This window comes from Tamandua tetradactyla, chromosome 8 (genome assembly GCF_023851605.1).
Source record: "Tamandua tetradactyla isolate mTamTet1 chromosome 8, mTamTet1.pri, whole genome shotgun sequence".
Classification (NCBI taxonomy): Eukaryota; Metazoa; Chordata; class Mammalia; order Pilosa; family Myrmecophagidae; genus Tamandua; species Tamandua tetradactyla.
The window spans coordinates 67,623,733-67,645,181 of NC_135334.1; the positions used below are offsets into that span (position 1 = coordinate 67,623,733).

General features: G+C 37.3%; 1 protein-coding gene across 1 annotated transcript in view; it reads left to right on the forward strand.

Annotated features, from left to right (window-relative positions):
- GDPD4 (glycerophosphodiester phosphodiesterase domain containing 4) overlaps nt 1–21,449 on the forward strand; it is a 220,157-nt gene that overhangs the window by 912 nt on the left and 197,796 nt on the right. The window lies entirely within an intron of this gene.

Here is a 21,449-nt window from a genome sequence, read left to right on the forward strand (position 1 = left end):
TTAATTCAGTATCCAAACAGCTGACCATCCTCCCAGTCACAGGGCTTTTGTTCACAACCTCTGCCCTTGGACACTCCAATATTTGCAATTAGTCACAGCAAGTGCTCTCTCTATGTGTATATATACACATATGCAGATATGTAGTATATATGTAGATATAGATATATCGTTATGTAATAGTTAAATCATCACCAAATTTAAAATTAAAAAAGTTTTTCTTTGTGATTATTTTCTTTAATCAATGAGTATTTATAAACATGGTAATGTTCTTTTTTCCTTTGTGTTGCATGTGCTTTTGATATCCTATCTAAGAATCCTTTGCTAAATCCAAGATCATAACAGTTTACTCTGATGTTTTCTCCTAATCATTTTATAATTTCCGCTCTTGGATTTCTATCTTTGATCCATTTTGAGCTAATTTTTGTATATGGTGTAAGTTAAGGGTCCAACTGCATTTTTTTGCATCTGGCTATCCAGTTGTCCCATTGGTTGGAAGGACTCTTCTTTCCCTTTTGAATGGTCTTGACATCCTTTTTAAAATCAGTTGACCACAGATGCATGCGTTTATTTTTGGACTCAATGCTATTCCATTGACCCATTTGTCTTATCTTGTGCTAGTGCCACTCAATTTTGAAATCATTGTGAGTCCTCCTGCTTTGTTCTTCTTTTACGGATTGCTTTGGCTATTCTGGGTCCCTTGTAATTCCAAACCATTTTCGGATCTACTTGTCAGTTTCTAAGAAGTCAGCTGGGATTCAAATAGGGATTGCTTTGAATCTGAAGATTAGTTTGAAGAAAATTACCATCTTAACAATGTTAAGTCTTCCAATCTATGATGTTTTGCTATGTATTAAGATCTTACTTATTTCTTTCAATAATGTTTTGTAGTTTTCAGGGTATATGTTTTGTTTTATATCTCTTGCTACGTTTATTTCTACGTATTCTTTTTCAATGGAGTTGATTACTTGACTTCATTTTCAGATTGTTTATTGCAACTATAAAAAAATACAGTTGATTTTCATATATTGTATCCTTCAACTTTGCCTAACTAAGTTTATTAATTCTAATAGCTTTTTTTCTTTTTTTCTTTCTTTCTTTTTTTTTTTTTTTTTGGCATGGGCAGGCTCCAGAAATTGAACCCTAGGTCTCAAGCATGGCAGGCAAGAATTCTGTCACCCAGCCACTGTTGTACCACCCTAATTCTAATAGTTTATAATTTAAGTCCTAAAGATTATCTGTATTTAAGATAATTTTTCTTTTCCGTTTCCATTCTGGGTGCCTTTTAGGGTTCTTTTTTTTTTCTTAATTGCACTGGACCTGTTAGTACAGTGTTGAAAAGCAGTGGTGAAAGTGGTTTTCTTTGTCTTATTCCTGATCTTAGGGGGTAAGCTTTTAGTCTTTCACAATTGAGTGTGTTAGCTGTGGGTTTTTCATTATGTTCATTATCAAGTTGGAGAAGTTTCCTTCTATTCCTAGTTTGTTGATGGCTTTTATCATGAAAGTTTGTTGAATTTTGTCAAATGCCTTTTCAGCATCAATTGAAATGATGATGTGGACTTATTTTACTTTTTAATATTTTTAAATTGTGAAATATATATTTAAAAAAGCGATTAATTTCAAAGTACATTTTTAAAAAGTGGTTTTAGAACTATTGATTCAATCTCTTGTTATTGGTCTGTTGAGATCTTCTATTTCTTCTTGACTCAGGGTAATTTATGTGTCCATTTTCACTGAAATGGAAGAATTTGTCCATTTCATCTAGATTACCCAGTTTGGGGGACAAAATAGTGTTGTCTTATAATCCTTTTTGTTTCTATAAAGTTTAACGTCTTTCATTTGTGATTTTAGTAATTTGAGTCTTCTCTCCTTATTCTTCATCAATCTAGCTGCAAGTTTATCAGTTTTGTTGATCTTTTCAAACAACCAACTTTTAGTTTTGTTGATTGTCTTTATATTTTTCCTCTTGTCAATTTCATTTATCTACTCTGATCTTAATTTTCTTTCTTTCTCTAGTCTCAGATTTCATTTACTCTCTTTCTAGTTCCTTAAGGTGTAAAGTTAGATTATTATTTGAGATTTTTTTCTTTTTTAATGCAGGCTTTTATAACTATAAATTTCCTTTGCAGTGCTGATTTTTTTACATCCTACAAGTTTTGGTGTGTTGTGTTTTCGTTTTCATTCATCTCAAGATATTTCTTAATTTTCCTTTTGATTTCTTCTTTTACTTTATTGTTTTAGTTTGGAAAAACTGCTGGAATGCAATATACCAGAAATAGAATGGCTTTTAAAAAGGGAATTTATTAAGTTGCAAGTTTACAGGTCTAAGGCTGTGAAAATATCCAAATTAAGGCATCCAGGGAAAGACACCTTAACGCCAAAGAAAGGGCTGATGAAATTCAGGGTTGCCCTCTCAGCCTGAAGGGCATATGGCAACATCTGCTAGCTTTCTCCCCTCATTTCATAAGCCTTTCCCTGAGGCCTTTTCCTTCTGCAATTGCAAAGGTCTCTGGCTGTGTAGGCTCCAGGGCTTTTTCCAAAATGATTCCCTCTTAAAGGGCTCCAGTAAACAACCCCACCTTGAATGGGTGGAGACACATCTCCATGGAAACTATCTAATCAAAAGTTACCACCCACAATTGGGTGGGTCACATTCCATGGAAACAATCAAAAACATCCCATGCAGCAATATTGTATGAGGATTAAAGAGCATGGCTTTTCTGGGGTACACAACAGTTTCAAATTGACACACTTATTGTTTAGGAATGTGTTGTTTAATTTCCACGTTTGTGAGTTTGTCAAGCTTTTCCCTGTTACTGATTTCTAATTTCATTCCATTGTGTTTAGAGAACATGCTTTACATTATTTATATCCCTTTACATTTATTGAGGTTTGTTTTATAGTCTGGCATATCCTGGAGAATATTCTTTGGCACTGGAAAAGAATGTAAAATCTGTTATTGTTGGATAGGGTGATCTATAGATACCTGATATGGTGTTTTCCAGATCTCCTGTTTCCTTGCTGATCTTCTGTCTGTTCTATCCATTATTGAAACTGCAGTATTGACGTTTCCAGCTATCATTCTTGATTTGTATATTTCTCTCCCTCCATTTCTGTTAATTTTTTGCTTCATGTATTTTAGGACTCTGTTATTAAATACATATAACTTATGATTCTTATATTTTCATGTTGGATTGGTCCTTTTATCATAAAAATTCCTTCTTTATCTCTAGTAGCATTTTTTTGTTTTAAAGTCTATTTTGTCTGATATTAGTATACTCATTCCAGCTTTCCTGTGGTTGCTGTGTATATGATATATTTTTCCATTTTAATCTATTTGTGGCTTTGAATTTAAAATGTGTCTTTTACAGACAATATATAGTTGGATCATGTTTTTTTTTTGTCTTTTTTTAATCCAGTCTGCAGGCTCTGTCTTTTGATTGTTTAATTCATTTACACTTAATGTTATTATTGCTATAGTTGGATTTCTGCCTGCCATCTTTTTGTCATCAGTGTTTCATGTCTTTTTTGTTCTTGCATTCCTTCTTAACTGGTTTATTTTACATTAAGTGAATATCCATGGTAGCATTTTAATTTCTTTAATGAATTTTTCACTATTTTTTTAGTTATTTTTAAGTGGTTGCTCTAGAGTTTATCATATATATCTTAACTTACCAGAATCAGCTTCAGATTTATGCTAGCATAATTCCAGTAATATATGGAACTATTACTCCTCTATAGTTCTATCCCCTTTCCCCCCTTTTTGTGGTATTATTGTTAAATATACCATCTATTAATGTTATAAACCTAACAATATATTGTTATAATTGTTACTTGACCATTTATGTCATTTCCTCAGTCCATTATAGCTTTGTTCCCACCCATTCTGTTGGAGCTTTATTGACAGAATAGTTTCTGAATTGTGTGTGAAGTTTGTTCTGTCCTCAGGAACACTCCTCCCAACAGTCTTATTCCCTAGTTCTCTCCTGCTAACTAACCAATCTATGTTCTAGGCTGTATCTTATTTGATGTACAGATCTCCTCCCAGATTCCTTTTACTACAACCCCTACTGATGTATAGAGTGCCCTTAGGTTTGAACTTTTTCATGATGTGCTATAAATGAAGTTACTGCTTTTGGGGAGAGATTAGGAGTGATGTGTTTTATGGCCTGCTTCTCTCCCCAGCTAAGTCTCTGAGCCAGGGCTCTGGAGCTGGGATGCAGACATTGATGAGCTTCTCTCTGAGTGACACCAGTGTTCTAGCACCTGAGCACACGTTGGGGGGCTGTCAGTGGCTTGAAGCCCTCCCTGTTTGCCTCTCCTGATGTGGAAACATGGCTTCATGAGATGGTGGAAGGGTTATATCATGGCTCCAATATTCTCAACAAACCATGTCCAAGATAGACCCTTCTTTCATGAGGGGGGATTGGGTAGAAAAAGGAAGCCTGCATCTCTTGACTGCACTCACATGGAACTTAGCAACTAGTAGCTGGGGGCGGATGAGAAATGCTGAAGTCCTGCTCCTCTCAGGAAGAAAGCCCTCCAATTGGGAGCTGGCATTAGAGGGAGCCCTGTGTTCTTAGCTGCAGCAATCTATAGTGGAGTCTCCATCTTGCTGAGCCAGGAGGAGGGAAAAAGAGAGAGGTCGTGGTCCACATTCCACAGACTGTCACTTTTCTTAACCTGATTTTCTTGAGAAGATGTTTCTTCATTTGTTATTTGCCTTTAGGATCATTTCCCTAGGCTTTAAATGATTGTTTTTACTAGTATTCCTTATTTCTTTATGTGGCTTCAAGTTACTGTCTAGTGGTAATCTTTCAGGACTCCCTTCAGTATTACTTAAAGGGCAGATCTGCTAGTAATGAACTCTCTTAAATTTTTTCTTTTTTTAAATCTGGGAATGTCTTAATTTCTCTTCATTTCTAAAGGACAGTTTTGTTAGCTATAGCATATTTGATTGGCAGTTTTTCCTTTGACATTTTAAATGTTATCCCACTGCCATGTTGCCTTCATTATTTTCTTATGAGAAATTAATCTTATTGAGACTCTCTTGTATATGATAAATCACTTCATTCTGACTGTTTTAAAGACTTTCTGTATGGTTTGGCTTTTGACAATTTGATTATACTGTATCTTGGTGTGGATATCTTTGAGTTTATCCTACCTCAAGTTTATTGAACTTCTTGGTTGGGTAGAGCCATGTGTTTCATCACATTTGGAAAGATTTTGGCCATTTCCCCCCCAATATTCTTTCTGACCCTTTCTCATTCTCTTTATCTGAGGACACCCATTACACACATGGGTACATAATGGATAACCATTATGTACATGAGTACATGTTTGTACTCTTGTTTGTGTCCCACTGTATTGCATGACCTAAAATTTGAGGTGCTTCCTTGACATTTTTGAGCCTCCAGATGTGTGTTGTAATCCAATACTACTTTATTGCTCAAATTATCCAATCTTTGGCAAGTTAGCTCCTCTGTCACTTAAAGAAACCCATTTTTGTGTTTGTTTCTTTTCTTTTTCTTTCTTTTTTTTCTGTAGCACTTCCTTTTCTTCTGGCATTACAAGATGCTCTAGGCTCATCTTGTACATTTCCTGCCCCAGCCCTGGAATCAGCCATTTCTCCTAGGAGCTGTGTTTTTGTTTTGCTTTGTTTTTTAGACTGGAGAATGGTATGAGTAACCAATATCTGGGCACTTGGTGTGTTCATTGCTACTGAGGTATCATTTCTTTTAGGCCCTCTCAGCTTACAAAGCAAATAAATATATGTGTGTACTAACCTGTGTATATATACAGAGATCTACAAATATTTCTATGTGTAACCATGTGTGTCTATATTAAGTCAAACTTCAGTTCTTACTTATGTCTCCAGTTCTAATCCATTAGCACAGGATCATTCTAACCCTCTCCCTCCTGTTTATCTGTAAATTCCCACTCCAATAGTAAGAAACTTGGCTCCTACCATCTGACATCCATTTGCTTAATTATTCAGTTTAAATAGATATTAACAGCAGTATCAGAATTGTAACCTATACCCTGGTGGGGCATAACTTTATCAACTACGGTACAGTGCTTATGTGCAGTTCCTTTTTTCTATAGTCTAACAGGCTTTCCTCATTTCCAAACTTACTTAGGGTGGCACCCTTCTCCCACCCCATTCAGTGAGGTTTTCACATGTACTTGTAATATAGTTAGATTCTCTTGTTACAAACTGCATTATTTCTAGTACACCTTAGCCTAAATGGGTTCGCTCTTTGCATTGTATAGCTTTATGGGTTTTGATAAAGGAATAATGTTTTGTATTCACTAATGCAGTATCATGTAGAGTAGTTTCATCACCCTAAACCTTCTTATCACTTCACCTACTCATCCTTTTCTTCCATTTCTTTCATCAGATTTTTGTAGTTTTCTGCATATTATTACTGTACGTATGTTATTAATTTTATATCCAAGTTTAAAACTTTTTGCTCATGTAAATGGCAAAAAATCCAATTGTTTATTGCTCATATAGGAAAGCAACTGATTTTTTTAAAATACCAAAAAACACCAAACATTGCAAACATTCTTAACTTTTGATCATTCCGTTTTACATATATAATCAGTAATTCACAATATCATCACATAGTTGCATATTCATCATCATGATCATTTCTCGGAACATTTGCATCTATTCAGAAAAAGAAATAAAAAGAAAACAAAAAAATTCATATATACCATACCCCCCACCCCTCCCCCTCACCGATCACCAGCATTTCAATCTAAATTTATTTTAACATTTGTTCCCCCTATTCATCTTTATTCCATATGTTTTACTCATCTATTGATAAGGTCAATAAAAGGAGCATCAGACACAAGGTTTTCATAATCACACAGTCACATTGTGAAAGCTATATCATTATACAATCATCTTCAGGAAACATGGCTACTGAAACACAGCTCCATATTTTCAGGCAGTTCCCTCCAGCCTCTCCACTACATCTTGACTAACAAGGTGATATCTATTTAATGCATAAGAATAACCTCCAGGATAACCTCTCGACTCTGTTTAGAGTCTCTCAGCCATTGACACTTATTTTATCTCATTTCACTCTTCCCCTTTTTGGTCAATAAGGTTTTCTCAATCCCTTGATGCTGATTCTCAGCTCATTCCAAAATTTCTGTCCCATGTTGCCAGGAAGGTCCACACCCCTGGGAGTCGTGTCCCATGTAGACAGGGGGAGGGTGGTGAGTTTGCTTGTTGTGTTGGCTGGAGAGAGAGGCCACATCTGAGCAACAAAAGAGGTTCTCTTGGGGGTGACTCTTAGGCCTAATTTTAAGTAGGCTTGACCTATCCTTTGTGGGGTCAAGTTTCATATGAAAAAACCCCAAGATTGGGGGCTCAGTCTGTAGCTTTGATTGTTTGCACTGCTTGTGAGAATATCAAGAATTCAACTTGGGGAAGTTGAATTTTCCCCCTTTCTCACCATTCCCTGAAGGGGAGTTTGTAAATACTTTTTCATTCACTGTTCAAATCACTCTGGGATTTATCGGGGCATCACCCTGGACAAACCAACAAAATCTCATGTCCTACTCGAGTACCATGTACTTATGGAGTTCAGTTAAGCTGTCTACATAAGTTATATTAGGAAATGCACTATTCAAAATATGAATTTTGTACGAAATAAACATTTTTTTCTTTAGTCTCACACATAAGTTAAAAATTTTAAATATTAATTACCATCTGTTTTCAGCACCCTGCAGTAATGACATTCCTTTGTTCTTCCTCATGCAAAAACGTTTTTAAAATTTGTACATTTAATCACTATCATTACACACTCTAGGCATTCCTAGATTATACCATCTCAGTCTTTATCATCTATCTTTCTTTCTGATTTCATTTGTGCCCCCAGCCCTCCTCCTTGATCATTCTCACATTCAGCTTCATTCAATGTTTTAACATAATTGTATTACAGTTAAGTAGTATTGTGCTGTCCATTTCTGAGTTTTTACGTTCAGTCCTGTTGCACAATCTGTATCCCTTCAGCTCCAATTACCCAATATCTTACCCTATTTCTGTCTCCTGACAGTCTCTGTTACCAATGAAATTCCCCAAGTTTATTCACTAATGTCAGTTCATATCAGTGAGACCATACAGTATTCGTCCTTTTGTTTCTGGCTAATCTCACTCAGCATAATGTCCTTAAGTTTCATCCATGTTGTTACATACTTCATAACTTTATTCTGCCTTACAGCTGCATAATATTCCATCGTATGTATACACCACCACTTGTTTAGCCACTCGTCTGTTGATGGACATTTTGACTGTTTCCATCTCTTCACAATTGTAAATAATGCTGCTATAAACATTGGTGTGCAAATGTCTGTTTGTGTCCTTGCCCTCATATCGTCTGAGTAGATGCTTAGCAATGGTATTGCCGGGTCATATGGCAATTCTATATTTAGCTTTCTGAGGAACCACCAAACTGCTTTCCATAGCAGTTGTACCATTTAACATTCCCACTAACAGTGGATAAGTGTGCCTCTTTCTCCACATCCTCTCCAGCACTTGTCATTTTGTTTTATTGATAATGGCCATTCTGGTGGGTATGAGGTGATGTCTCATTGTGGTTTTGATTTGCATTTCTCTAGTAGCCACGGAAGTTGAGCATCTCTTCATGTGCCTTCTGGCCATTTGTATTTCCTCTTCTGAGAAGTGTCTGTTCAAGTCTTTTGCCCATTTTGTAATTGGGTTGGCTGTCTTTTTGTTGTTGAGTTGGACACTTTCTTTATATTTTCTGGATACTAGACCTTTATCTGATATATCATTTCCAAATATTGTATCCCATTGTGTAGGCTGTCCTTTTACTTTCTTGATTAAGTTCTTTGATGTGCAAAAGGGTTTAATTTTGAGGAGTTCCCATTTCTTTCTTTCTTTCTGGTCTAGGCAACCACCTCCAAGTATAAGAATTGTAAGATATTTCCCTACATTTTCTTCTAACAGTTTTATGGTCTTAGATCTAATGTTTAGGTCTTTGATCCATTTTAAGCTAATTTTTGTATAGGGTGTGAGATATGGGTCTTCTTTCATTCTTTTGCATATGGATATCCAGTTCTCTAGGTACCATATATTGAAGAGACTATTCTGTCCCAGGTAGCTTGGCTTGACTGCCTTATCAAAGATCAGTTGGCCATAGATGAGTGGGTCTAATTCTGAACACTCTATTCTATTCCATTGGTCAGTACATCTATTTTTATGCCAGTACCATGCTGTTTTGACCACTGTCGCTTCATACTATGCCTTAAAGTCAGATAGCGTGAGACCTCTGACTTCATTTTTTTTCCTCAGGGTACTTTTAACTATTCGGGATACCCTGCCCTTCCAGATAAATTTGGTTATTGGTTTTTCTATTTCTGAAAAGTAAGTTGTTGGGATTTTAATTGGTATTGCATTGAATTTGTAGATCAATTTAGGTAGGATTGACATCTTAACTATTTAGTCTTCCAGTCCATGAACCCAGTATGCCCTTCCATCTGTTTAGGTCTTCTGTGATTTCTTTTAACGATTTCTTATAGTTTTCTTTGTATAGGTCTTTTGTCTCTTTAGTCAAATTTATTCCTAAATATTACATATTTTTTGTTGCAATTATAAATGGAATTATTTTCTTGATTTCCCCCTCAGATTGTTCATTACTAGTGTATAGAAACACTACAGATTTTTGAGTGTTGAGCTTGTAACCTACCACTTTGCTGTACTCATTTATTAGCTCTAGTAGTTTTGCTGTGGATTTTTCGGGATTTTTGACATCTAATATCATATCATCTGCAAACAGTGAGAGTTTTATTTCTTCCTTTCCAATTCTGATGCCTTGTATTTCTTTTTCTTGTCTAATTGCTCTGGCTAGAACTTCCAACACAATGTTGAATAACACTGGTGATAGTGGACATCCTTGTCTTGTTCTGATCTAATAGGAAAGTTTTAATTTTTTCCCCATTGAGGATGATGTTAGCCGTGGGTTTTTCATATATTCCCTTTATCATTTTGAGGAAGTTCCCTTCTATTCCTATCCTTTGAAGTGTTTTCAACAGGAAAGGATGTTGACTTTTGACAAATGTCTTCTCTGCATCAGTCGAGATGATCGTATGGTTTTTCTGCTTTGATTTGTTGATATGGTGTATTACATTAATTGATTTTCTTATGTTGAACCATCCTTGCATACCTGGGATAAATCCTAGTTGGTTGTGATGTATAATTCTTTAAATGTGTTGCTGGATTTGATTTGCTAGAATTTTGTTGAGGATTTTTGCATCTGTATTCATCAGAGAGGTTGGTCTATAGTTTTCTTTTTTTGTAATATCATGTCTGGCTTTGGTATGAGGGTGATGCTGGCTTGTAGAATGAGTTAGGTAGCTTCCCCTCCTCTTCAATTTTTTTGAAGAGTTTGAGCAGGATTGATACTAATTCTTTCTGGAATGTTTGGTAGAATTCACATGTGAAACCATCTGGTCCTGGACTTTTCTTTTTGGGGAGCTTCTTAATGACTGATTTAATTTCTTTACTTGTGATTGGTTTGTTGAGGTCATCTATTTCTTCTTGAGTCAAAGTTGGTTGTTCATGCCTTTCTAGAAAGTTGTCCATTTCGTCTATATTGTCATGTTTATTAGCATAAAGTTGTTCAAAGTATCCTGTCATTACTTCCTTTATTTCTGTGGGGTCAGTGGTTATGTCTCCTCTTCCATTTCTGATCTTATTTATTTGCAACCTCTTCCTTCTTCTTTTTGTCAATCTTGTTAAGGGTCCATCAATCTTACTGGTTTTCTCATAGAACCAGCTTCTGGTTTTGTTGATTTTCTCAATTGTTTTCATGTTCTCAATTTCATTTATTTCTGCACTAATCTTTGTTATTTCTTTCCTTTTGCTAGCTTTGGGGTTAGTTTGCTGTTCTTTCTCCAGTTCTTCCAAGTGGACAGTTAATTCCTGTATTTTTTCCCTTTCTTCTTTTTTGATATAGGCATTTAGGGCAATAAATTTCCCTCTTAGCACTGCCTTTGCTGCATCCCGTAAGTTTTGATATGTTGTGCTTTCATTTTCATTTTCCTCGAGATAGTTACTGATTTCTCTTGTAATTTCTTCGTTGACCCACTGGTTGTTTAAGGGTGTGTTGTTGAGCCTCCACAAAGTTATGAATTTTCTGGCACTCTGCCTATTATTGATTTCCAACTTCATTCCTTTATGATCTGAGAAAGTGTTTTGTATGATTTCAGTCTTTTTAAATTTGTTGAGACTTGCTTTGTGACCCAGCATATGGTCTATTCTTGAGAATGATCCATGAGCACTTGAGAAAAAGGTGTATCCTGCTGTTGTGGGGTGTAATGTTCTATAAATGTCTGTTAAGTCTAGCTCATTTATTGTATTATTCAAATTCTCTGTTTCTTTATTGATCCTCTGTCTAGATGTTCTGTCCATTGATGAGAGTGTGGAATTGAAGTCTCCAACTGTTATGGTAGATATATCTATTTCTCTTTTCAGTGTTTGCCTAATGTATTTTGGAGCATTCTGGCTTGGTGCATTAATATTTATGATTGTTGAATTCTTGTTGAATTGTTCCTTTTATTAATACAGCATCCTTCTTTGTCTCTTTTAACTGTTTTACATTTGCAGTCTAATTTATTGGATATTAGTATAGCTACTCCTGCTCTTTTCTGATTTTTATTTGCATGAAATATCTTTCCCCAACCTTTCACTTTCAACCTATGTTTATCCTTGGTTCTAAGATGTGTTTTCTGTAGACAGCATATAGATGGGTCCTGTTTTTAATCCATTCTGCAAGTCTATGTCTTTTGATTGGGGAGTTTAATCCATTAACATTTACTGTTATTACTGTATGGGCAGTACTTTCTTCTACCATTTGCCTTTTGGATTTTATATGTCATATCTGATTTTTCTTCTTTTTACCTTTACTGGTAGTCTTCATTTCTACACTCTTCTCCACACCTCTCTCTCCTGTCTTATCTTATCTGTCTCTAGTGCTCCCTTTAGTATTTCTTGCAGAGCTGGTCTCTTGGTCACAAATTCTCTCAGTGATTTTTTTTTTGTCTGAGAATGTTTTAATTTCTCCCTTATTTGAAGGACAGTTTTGCTGTGTATAGAATTCTTCGTTGGCAGTTTTTCTCTTTTAGTGGTTTAAATATATCATCCCACTGTTTTCTCGCCTCCATGGTTTCTGCTGAGAAATCTACACATAGTATTATTGGGCTTCCTTTGTATGTGATGGATTGCATTTCTCTTGCTGCTTTCAAAATTCTCTCTTTCTCTTTGACCTCTGACATTCTGATTAGTGTCTTGTAGTACTTCTATTTGGATCTATTCTCTTTGGGGTACCCTGCACTCTTGGATCTGTAATTTTAAGTCTTTCATAAGAGTTGGGAAATTTTCAGTGGTAATTTCCTCCATTAGTTTTTCTCCTCCTTTCCCCTTGTCTTCTCCTTCTGGGACACCCACAACATGTATATTCATGTGCTTCATATTGTCATTCCCTGAGTCCCTGCTCATATTTTTCCATTCTTTTCCCTATATTTTCTTTTTCTTGTCGGATTTCAGATGTCCTGTCCTCCAGTTCACCAATCCTATCTTCTGCCTCTCGAAATCTAACATTGTAGGTTTCCATTGTTTTCTTCATCTCTTCTACTGTGCCTTTCATTCCCATAAGTTCTGTGATTTGTTTTTTCAGACTTTCGATTTCTTCTTTGTGTTCATTCCTTGCCTTTGCTATATCCTCCCTCAATTCATTGATTTGATTTTTGATGAGGTTTTCCATGTCTGTTCGAACATTCTGCATTAATTGTTTCAACTCCTGTATCTCATTTGAATTGTTACTTTGTTCCTTTGACTGGGCCATATCTTAAATTTTCCTAGTGTGATTTATTTTTTTTTGCTGGTGTCCAGGCATTTAATTACCCTAATTAGTTTATTCTGGAGATTGTTTTCACTTCTTTTACCTAGGATTATCCTCCTGGATGATTTTGTTGTCTGTCTGTTCTTTGGCATTCAGTTCAGCTTATTCTGGACCACAAGCTTAGGTTTTGTTTAACAGATCAGAATTTTTCAGTTCTTTTTTCTTTTTTCTTGCCCTGTCTGTATGGTGTCTTCCCCCGTCCCCCACCCTTAGGAGGGTCTGTGTAGGTATTACAGACCCCAGCCAGATTTTCTCAGACCAAACTGGCCTTCTGTCAGGAGGAAAGGGTCACCTGCCTCAGTTTTCCCTGAGGGTCAGACCCAGCAGGTTGAAAGACTTTACTGTGAAGTCTCCCGGCGCTGTGATTTTCTTATCCTGCCCAGTATGTGGTTCTTGTCTGCCTGTGGGTCCCACCAGCATAAGATGATGTGGTACCTTTAACTTTGGAAGACTCTCCCTGCTGGCGGAGTGGTGGAGACAGAAGAGAGGTTGTAGGCTGGTTTTAATGGCTTCAACTTACCAAGCCCTGGTGTCTGAATTTCTTGAGAGAGGGATTCCACCTGAACTGGGTCCCACCTCTCTCCTGGGGAAGGCCACAGGCCCCAGACAAGCTTTCAAACAAGCTTGTTTCTGCCTATGCCTGGGGCCGTTGCAGTCTGAGAATCCCTGCCGCTGTGTCCAAAGGCAGTCAAGCCATAGAAAACACAGTCACCAAAAAAAGAAAGAGAAAAATCCTTCTCAGAGCAGTACCTCCATTCCTCAGGTTTGTCAATCAAGAGCATAAGTTGGTATGTTGCTTTGTGTACCTTCAGATCCTTTCTTCAAGGACCAGACCCTTTCAAGTATTATGTGCTATCTGATCCAAAAAAACCTCTGTTTCTTTTTTTTTTTTCTTTTTCCATCAGCCCTGCCCCCTCAGCACCAGGGCAAAACTCAGCAATCTCTGCTTTGACCAGGTCCACCTGAGCTGGGGGCCTATTTTTAGTAGTCAGAATTTGTGAATTAATTCCACCCTTGAAGCTTAGTTGCGCTCAGCTCATGCTGCTGGTAAAGCCTCTTTCCTTTCCCCTCTGGGAAGCAGCCTGTGGGGGAGGGGCACCGGTAGCCGTGGCTTGGGGCAGTCACGGTTCTGGGGGAGCTTGCAGTCAGTCCAGCTGGTCCAGACTCGGGTACACTGTGTGTCTGGTCACTGACGTGGCTCCAGGAGCTGTTCTGTACTGTTCCTGGCTATTTAGTAGCTGTTCTGAATGACGAACTAAATCCCATACCTTGCTGAATTTCCATCTTGGCACTGCTCCTGCATTTAATTATCTTAATAGTGTTACTTTGGAAGTTGATTTCCCTCTGTTATCTAAGGTTTTACATTTGTGGGATGGGCATGGGGCAAGATGTGGGGTGTGTGGCGGGGCATAGCACAGAGCTAGGCACAGGGCAGAGATGCTACACTGGTACCCAGGAGGATGGGGTGCAGGGTGTGGGCTTGTGGGTGGGGTGGCACAGCGCTGGTGGAGGCAGGGTGCAACTCAGGCCTTGAAGTGCAGAGGCACAGCACGGTGTGGGTCATGGAGGAAGGGCGCAGCAGGAGGGGGATCCGGAGGCTGCAGGTGTGTGTGGGGCGGAGCAGCATGCTCTGAGTGACAGGGCATGGTGAGCAGACAACATGGCATGGGGGCTGGCAGGGGTGTGGTACATGTGTGGTGCATGGGGGTTGTGGGGATTGGGGTGCAGTGTTCAGGGTGCAGAGGTCAGGGTGCAGTGGGGCGGGACATAGGTGTGCTTGTGTGCAAGACCAGCGGGCATGGATGTGTGGGTCCCACGGGTGTACCAGGGGATGGGGCTTAGGTGCATGGGGCATGCAGGGGGGTGCAGCGTGTGTGGGTGTCGTGTTTGAGGAGCACAGCTTGGCTTCCCTTGTCTCTGAATCCCTATCCATGCACTCCTGAGGGCTCTGGGCCTCTGTTTGGAAAGGGACATGATAGGCTCCTTGCACTGGCTGGATGGTCTACGGTCCTCTGCGTCTCAATTCCTCAGCTTTTTCATCCTGAACCTCCCTTTGTCGTGTAGACGACCCTCTCAAGTCATTTTCAACTTGGAATTGCTGTTCTGGTTGTTTTTCTTTTACTTCTCTAGTTGTTTCTTGGAGCAGGGGTGAACTCAGCCTATCCTATTCCACCATCTTCCCAGAACTCAATTTGCAAGAATTTCGTTGAGGATTTTTGCATCTATAATCATTAGAGAGATTGGTCTGTAGGTTTCTTTAGTGTCTTTATCTGGTTTTGGTATTAGAGTGATGTTGACTTCATAGAATGAGTTAGGTGGTGTCCCCTCCTCTCCAAGGATTTGGAAGAGTTTGAGTAGGAGTGGTATTAATTCTTGGAGTGATTGGTAGAATTCTAGTTTGCTTGCTGCTGGAATGCAATATACCAGAAATGGAATGGCTTTTAAAAAGGGGAATTTAATAAGTTGGCAGTTTACAGTTCTAAGGCAGAGAAAATGTCCCAATTAAAGCAAGTCCATAGAAATGTCCAATCTAAGGCATTCAGGGAAAGACACCTTGATTCAAGAAGGCTGATGAAGTTCAAGGTTTCTCTCTCAAGTAGGAAGGCACATGGCAAACAGTCACAGTTCCTCTCTCATCTGGAAAGGCCCATGGCGAACATGGTTAGGGTTTCTCTCTTGGCTGGAAGGGCAAATGGTGAACACGGTCAGGGTTTCTCTCTCATCTGGAAAGTCACGTGGCAAGCACGGTGTCTGCCAGCTTTCTCTCCTGGCTTCCTGTTTCATGATGCTCCCTGGGAGGCATCTTCCTTCTTCATCTCCAAAGGTCGTTGGATGGTGTGCTTTCTGCTTCTTGTGGCTATGTCATTCTGCTCTCCTCTCTCTGAATCTCCCACTTTCTCCAAAATGTTTCCTGTTTTATAGAATTCCAGTAAACTAATCAAGACCCACCTAGAATGGGTGAAGACACGTCTCGACCTAAACCAGGTTAACAACCACTCTTGACTGAGTCATCTCCAGGGAGATAATCTAATTAAAGCTTCCAACGTACAGTACTAAATAGGGATTAGACAAGATGGCTGCCTTTACAAAATGGGATTAGGTTTAAAACATGGCTTTTCTAATGTACATACATCCTTTCAAACCAGCACAACCTGTGAAGCCATTGGGGTCCTGGCATTTCATTTCTGGGAGACTTGATTGAGTGATTCAGTCTCTTTACTCGTGATTGGTTTGTTGAGATATTCTGTTTCTTTTTGAGTCACTGTAGGTTACTCGTGTTTGTCTAGGAGATTTTCCATTTCATCTGAGTTGTCTAATTTGTTGGAATATAGTTGTTCATAATATCCCCTCATAATTGTTTTTTTATTTCTATGAGGTCAGAGGTAATGACCTTTCCCCCTCATTTCTGATTATATTTGCATCTTCTTTTTTATTCTTTGTCAGTCCAGCTAAGGGTTTTTCAATTTTATTGATCTTCTCAAAGAGCCAACTTTTGGTTTTATTGATTCTCTTTATTGTGTTTTTGTTCTCAATTTCATTTATTTCTGCTCTAATCTTTGTTGTTTCTTTCCTTCTGCTCAGTTTGGGATTAGTTTGCTGTTCTTTCTCTATAGTTCTTTCAGGTGTTCAATTAAGCCTTCGATTTTAGCTTGCTCTTCCTTCCTGATGCAGACATTTAGGTTTATCAGTTTCCCTCTCAGCATGGCCTTCTTGGAAAACCATAATTTTGATATATCTTGTTTTCATTCTTCATGAGATATTTACTGATTTCCTTCGCAATTTCTTCTTTGATTCTTTGATTGTTTATGTTGCTTACCTCCATATATTGTGAATTTTCCAGTTCTCTGCCTGTTACTAATTTCCATCTTAATTCCATTATGATCAGAGAAAGTGCTTTGTATAATTTCAGTCTTTTAAATTTTATTAAGACCTGTTTTGTAATCCAACACATAGTCCATCCTGGAAAGTGATCATGACCACTTGAGAAGAACATATATCCTGCTGCTTTGGGGTGCAGTGTTGTATATATGTTTGTTTGGTGCAGTTCATCTATCATACTATTTAGGTTCTCTCTTTCCTTATTGACCCTCTATTTAGACGTTCTATTGATGAGAGTAGTTTATTGAAGTCTCCAACTATTATCGTAGAGACTTCTACTTCTCCCTTCAGTTTTGCAGTGTTTGCGTCATGTATTTTGGGGCACCTTAGTTAGGTGCATAGATACTTATGATTGTTATTTCTTCTTGGTAAATTGTCCCTTTTAAACTATATAATGTCCTTCTTAGTCTCATAATATTTTTGCATTTAAGGTCTTTTTTGGCCAATATTAGTATAGCCACCCTAGCTCTTTTTTAGTTACTATTTGTGTGGAGTATTTTTTCCAGTTTTTCACTTTGAACCTGTTTGTATCATTGAGTCTAAAATGAGTCTCTTGTAGACATCATATACATGCAACATATTTTTACCCATTCTGCCAGTTTGTGTCTTTTGATTGGGGAGTTTAATCCATTAACATTAAATGTTATTGTAAAGGCAAGAACTTCACCAGTTTATGTTTTGGATTTTTAAAAAAAAATCTGTATCTTATTTTTTCTCTTTTTATCCTTTTAGTTACCCTTAATGATAATCTTCATTTCTACCCTCTCCTTCAAGTCTGCCTCTCCTGTCTTTCTTTTCAGATTGTAAAACTTCCTTTAGTATTTCTTGTAGCTCAGGTCTCTTGTTAACTAACTCAGCTTTTGTTTATTTGTGAATAGTTTAAATTCTCCCTGATTTTGAACTACAGTTTTGCTGGTTAAATAATTCATGGCTGGTGATATTTCTCTTTCATTTTCTTAAATATATCTTATTTCTTGCCTCTATGGTTTCTGATGAGGAATCTGAACTTAGTCTTATTTGACATCTCTTGTATGTGGAGAATTGCTTTTTCTTGCTGCTTTTAGAATTCTCTCTTTATCTTTGTCATTTGGCAATAGGATTAGTATGTGTCTTGGAGTAGATCATTTCAGATTTATTCTTTTTAAGTATATTTCACTTGTTGAATATGCATATTTATGTCTTTATTAAGAATTGGTAAACTTTTGGTCATTATTTCTTCATATCTTTCTGTCCATTTTCCCTTCTTTTCTCCTTATGGGAAACCCATGATGCATATGTTTGTACACTTTATGTTGTCAATCGGTCCCCTGAGACTCTACTCAAATAATTGCATTCTTTTCTCCATCCATCTTCTAGGTTGAGGATCCTTTCTTCTACCCCTTCAAATCTGCTGTTGTATGCCTCTAGTGTATTATTTTTACATTTCATCCATTGTGCTTTTTCATTCCCATAAGGACTTTTATTTTCCTTTGCATGCTTTCACATTCTTCTTTATGCTCTTCAAGTATCTTCTTAATATCCTTTGTCTCTTTAGTGATCTCTTTGAATTGATTTAGGAGATCTGTTTGAACATCATTGATTAATTATTCAAAATTTTGTATCTCCTCTGACTTTTTCATTTGTGCTTTGGATTAGGCCATATCTTCTTGTTTCTTACTATGGCTTGCCACTTTTTGCTGATGTCTGGGCATCTGATTACCGTGATGAGTTTATTCTGCAAATTGATTTCTCTCTTTCGTCTAGGTTTTTGTTGTTGTTTGGGTATGTGTTAAGATTCTTCCTTGACAGTTGGTTCATCAGTATTTTCCACCTAAAACAGAGCCAGGTACCCATGCAGGGGGCACAGACCAGATTCAAAGTGCCCTGAGTTGGGAAAATCTCTTAAAAAGTCTTTTTTTTTCCTTTCCATTTAGGCCATGATACTCCTTCCCCAAACCTCCTTTTTGTTTTTTCCCTGAAAGTACTCTTTCCTTACCGCCCAGCAGAGGACACTGTTTGGCAACCTATTCCCAACCCATTCCTTTCAGTCCACAAAGGCAGGCTATGTTTTGGCCCTTTGCCAGCTCCATATCTGACATGGTTGAAACAGTGTCACAACAGCATCTGATCACGACAAGTTAGAACCGTGGGATTCCATTATTTAAATTTGCTGGGCAATAGCTGAATCGATACTGGGCTGTGTCTACCTCTAATTGGGGCAGAGGACGCCTATGGCTATCCCAATCCACAGCAGCCTACCAGTAATGATTAGACTGCCCAACAGTATTTTCCCCAAGGGTACTAGAAGGGTGGCAGGAGCTGTGGACAGAATTACTCACTCTCTCACTGCGATTTCTCAGTCTTTCTGTCCTATACTTCCCTGACTGTTGCACAGAACCCACTGGTCTCCAGAGTCTCAGAAGAGTTGATTCAGATAGTTTCTGCCTGTCTACTCGCTGCTTTTGGGAAATGAGTGGGCCTTGCATCTCCCTACCTATTCCCTCATTTTCCCAGACTGTATTATGTTTAGGAACATATTTTCCTGGGGTATATGCCTGAAAACCACCATACACAGGAGTCCTTTTAATGTATTTAGGTCTTATTCAAAATTTCCTAAGTTTTCCAAGTACAAGTCCTTTACATCCTTAGATAAACTTATTCCTAGATATTTGATTCTTTAAGTTGCTATTGTAAATAGAATTGTTTTCTTGAATTCCTTTTTGGATTGCTCATTACTAATATATAGAAACACCACTGATTTTTGCCTGTCAATCTTGAACCCTGACACTTTTCTGAATTCATTTTTAGCTTTAGCAGCTTTATTGTGGATTTTTCAGACTTTTCTATGTATAGGATTATATCATCTGCTATCAGGGTAAGTTTTACTTACTCTTTTCTAATTTGGATGCCTTTTTGTTTTGTTTTGTTTTGTTTTTAGCCTAATGCTTTGGTTAGAACTTCCAGGGTAGTGTTGAATAGCTATTGTGAAAATGGGCATCTTTTTCTTGCTCCTGATCTTAGGGGTAAGCTTTTAGTCTTTCCCACTGGGTATGATGTTAGCTGTTTTTTTTTTTAAATATGCATATATATATTATACGTATATATATGCCCGTTATCAAGGAAGTTTTCCTTCTATTCCTATTTTCCCAAGTGTTTTTATTAAGAAAAAATGCTGAGTTTTGTCAAATGCCTTTTCTGTGTCAATTGGTATAGTAATTTGTTTTTCCCCTTATTCTATGAATGTGCTGTATATTAGTTGATATTCTTGTGTTGAACCACCATTTTATTCCTGGGATAAATCTCACGTCATCATGGTGTTTACTTCTTTAATGTGTTGTTGGATTCGGTTTCTTAGTATTTTGTTGAGGGTTTCTGCATCTATATTCATAAGAAAGTAATTTTCTTTACTTATATTTTTATGCAGTTAGCATAATGTGATGCTAGCCTCATGAGTTAGGAAGTGTTCCCTCCTCTTCTATTTTTAGGAAGAGTTTGATCTGGATTGGTGTTAATTCTTCTTGGAAAAATTGTTAAAATTCATCTGTTTAACCATCTGGTCCAGCACTTTTGGTTTTTTTTGTTTGTTTGTTTTTTGTTTGCATGGGCAGGCTCGGGGAATCAAACCCTGGTCTCCGGCATGGCAGATGAGAATTTTGCCACTGAGCCACCACTGTACTGCCCTGCACTTTTCTTTTTAGGGAGGCTTTTGATTAATGATTCAGTCCCTTTACTTGTTATTAGTCTGTTGAGGTATATGATTTCTTCTTGATTCAGTTTAAATACTTTAGATGTTTCTGGGATATTGTCCATTTCATGGTTATCTAATTTGCTGGCATATAATTTTTCATATTGGCCTCTTATTGTCCTTTTTATTTTGCAGTGTCAGAGGTAAGATCCCAACACCTTTCATTTCTGATTTATATGTTTGCATCCTCTCTTTTTTTTTTCTTTGTCAGCTGAGGTTAAGTTTTGTTGATTTTATTGATCTTTTAAAAAATCAACTTTTGGTCTCATTGGTACTTTCTATTTTTAAAAAAACTCTCACTTTTCTCAGCTGTACTGTGTTATATACTTTCTTATGCTCACATTGGGTTTAGTTTGCTCTTCTTTTTCTGATTTCTTCAGGTGTGAGGTTAGGTAATTAATTTGAGATCTTTCTTCTTTAATGTAAGCCTTTACAGCTATAAATTTCCCTCTCAACACTGCCTTTCCTCTATCCCATAGTGTTAGTATATTGTCGTCTAGTTTTCTTTCCTCTCTTGCTGCATTCAAGATTCACCCTTTGTCTTTAAAAAGTGTTTGATAGTTCAATTTTAATATGTCTTTATGTGGTTTGTGTTTTTCCTATTTTGAGTTTGTTGAAATTCTTGGGTGTTTATCTTCATGTCTTTCACTAAATTAAAGAAGTTTTTGGCCATTATTTCTTTAAATATTATTTCTGTGCCTTTCTTTCTTTTTCTGGTACTCCCTAATGCATTTATTGGTATGTTTGATAGTGCCCTTCAAGTCACTTAGGTTCTGTTCACTTTTCTTTGTTCTTTTTTCTTTCTATTTCTCAGACTGGATAATTTCAATTGCCAGGAATTAATTTTAAAAATTAAAGAAAGCACCATTTCCAGTCTTTGCTGATTGACTCTGTGGGTGTGTTCTCCTTCA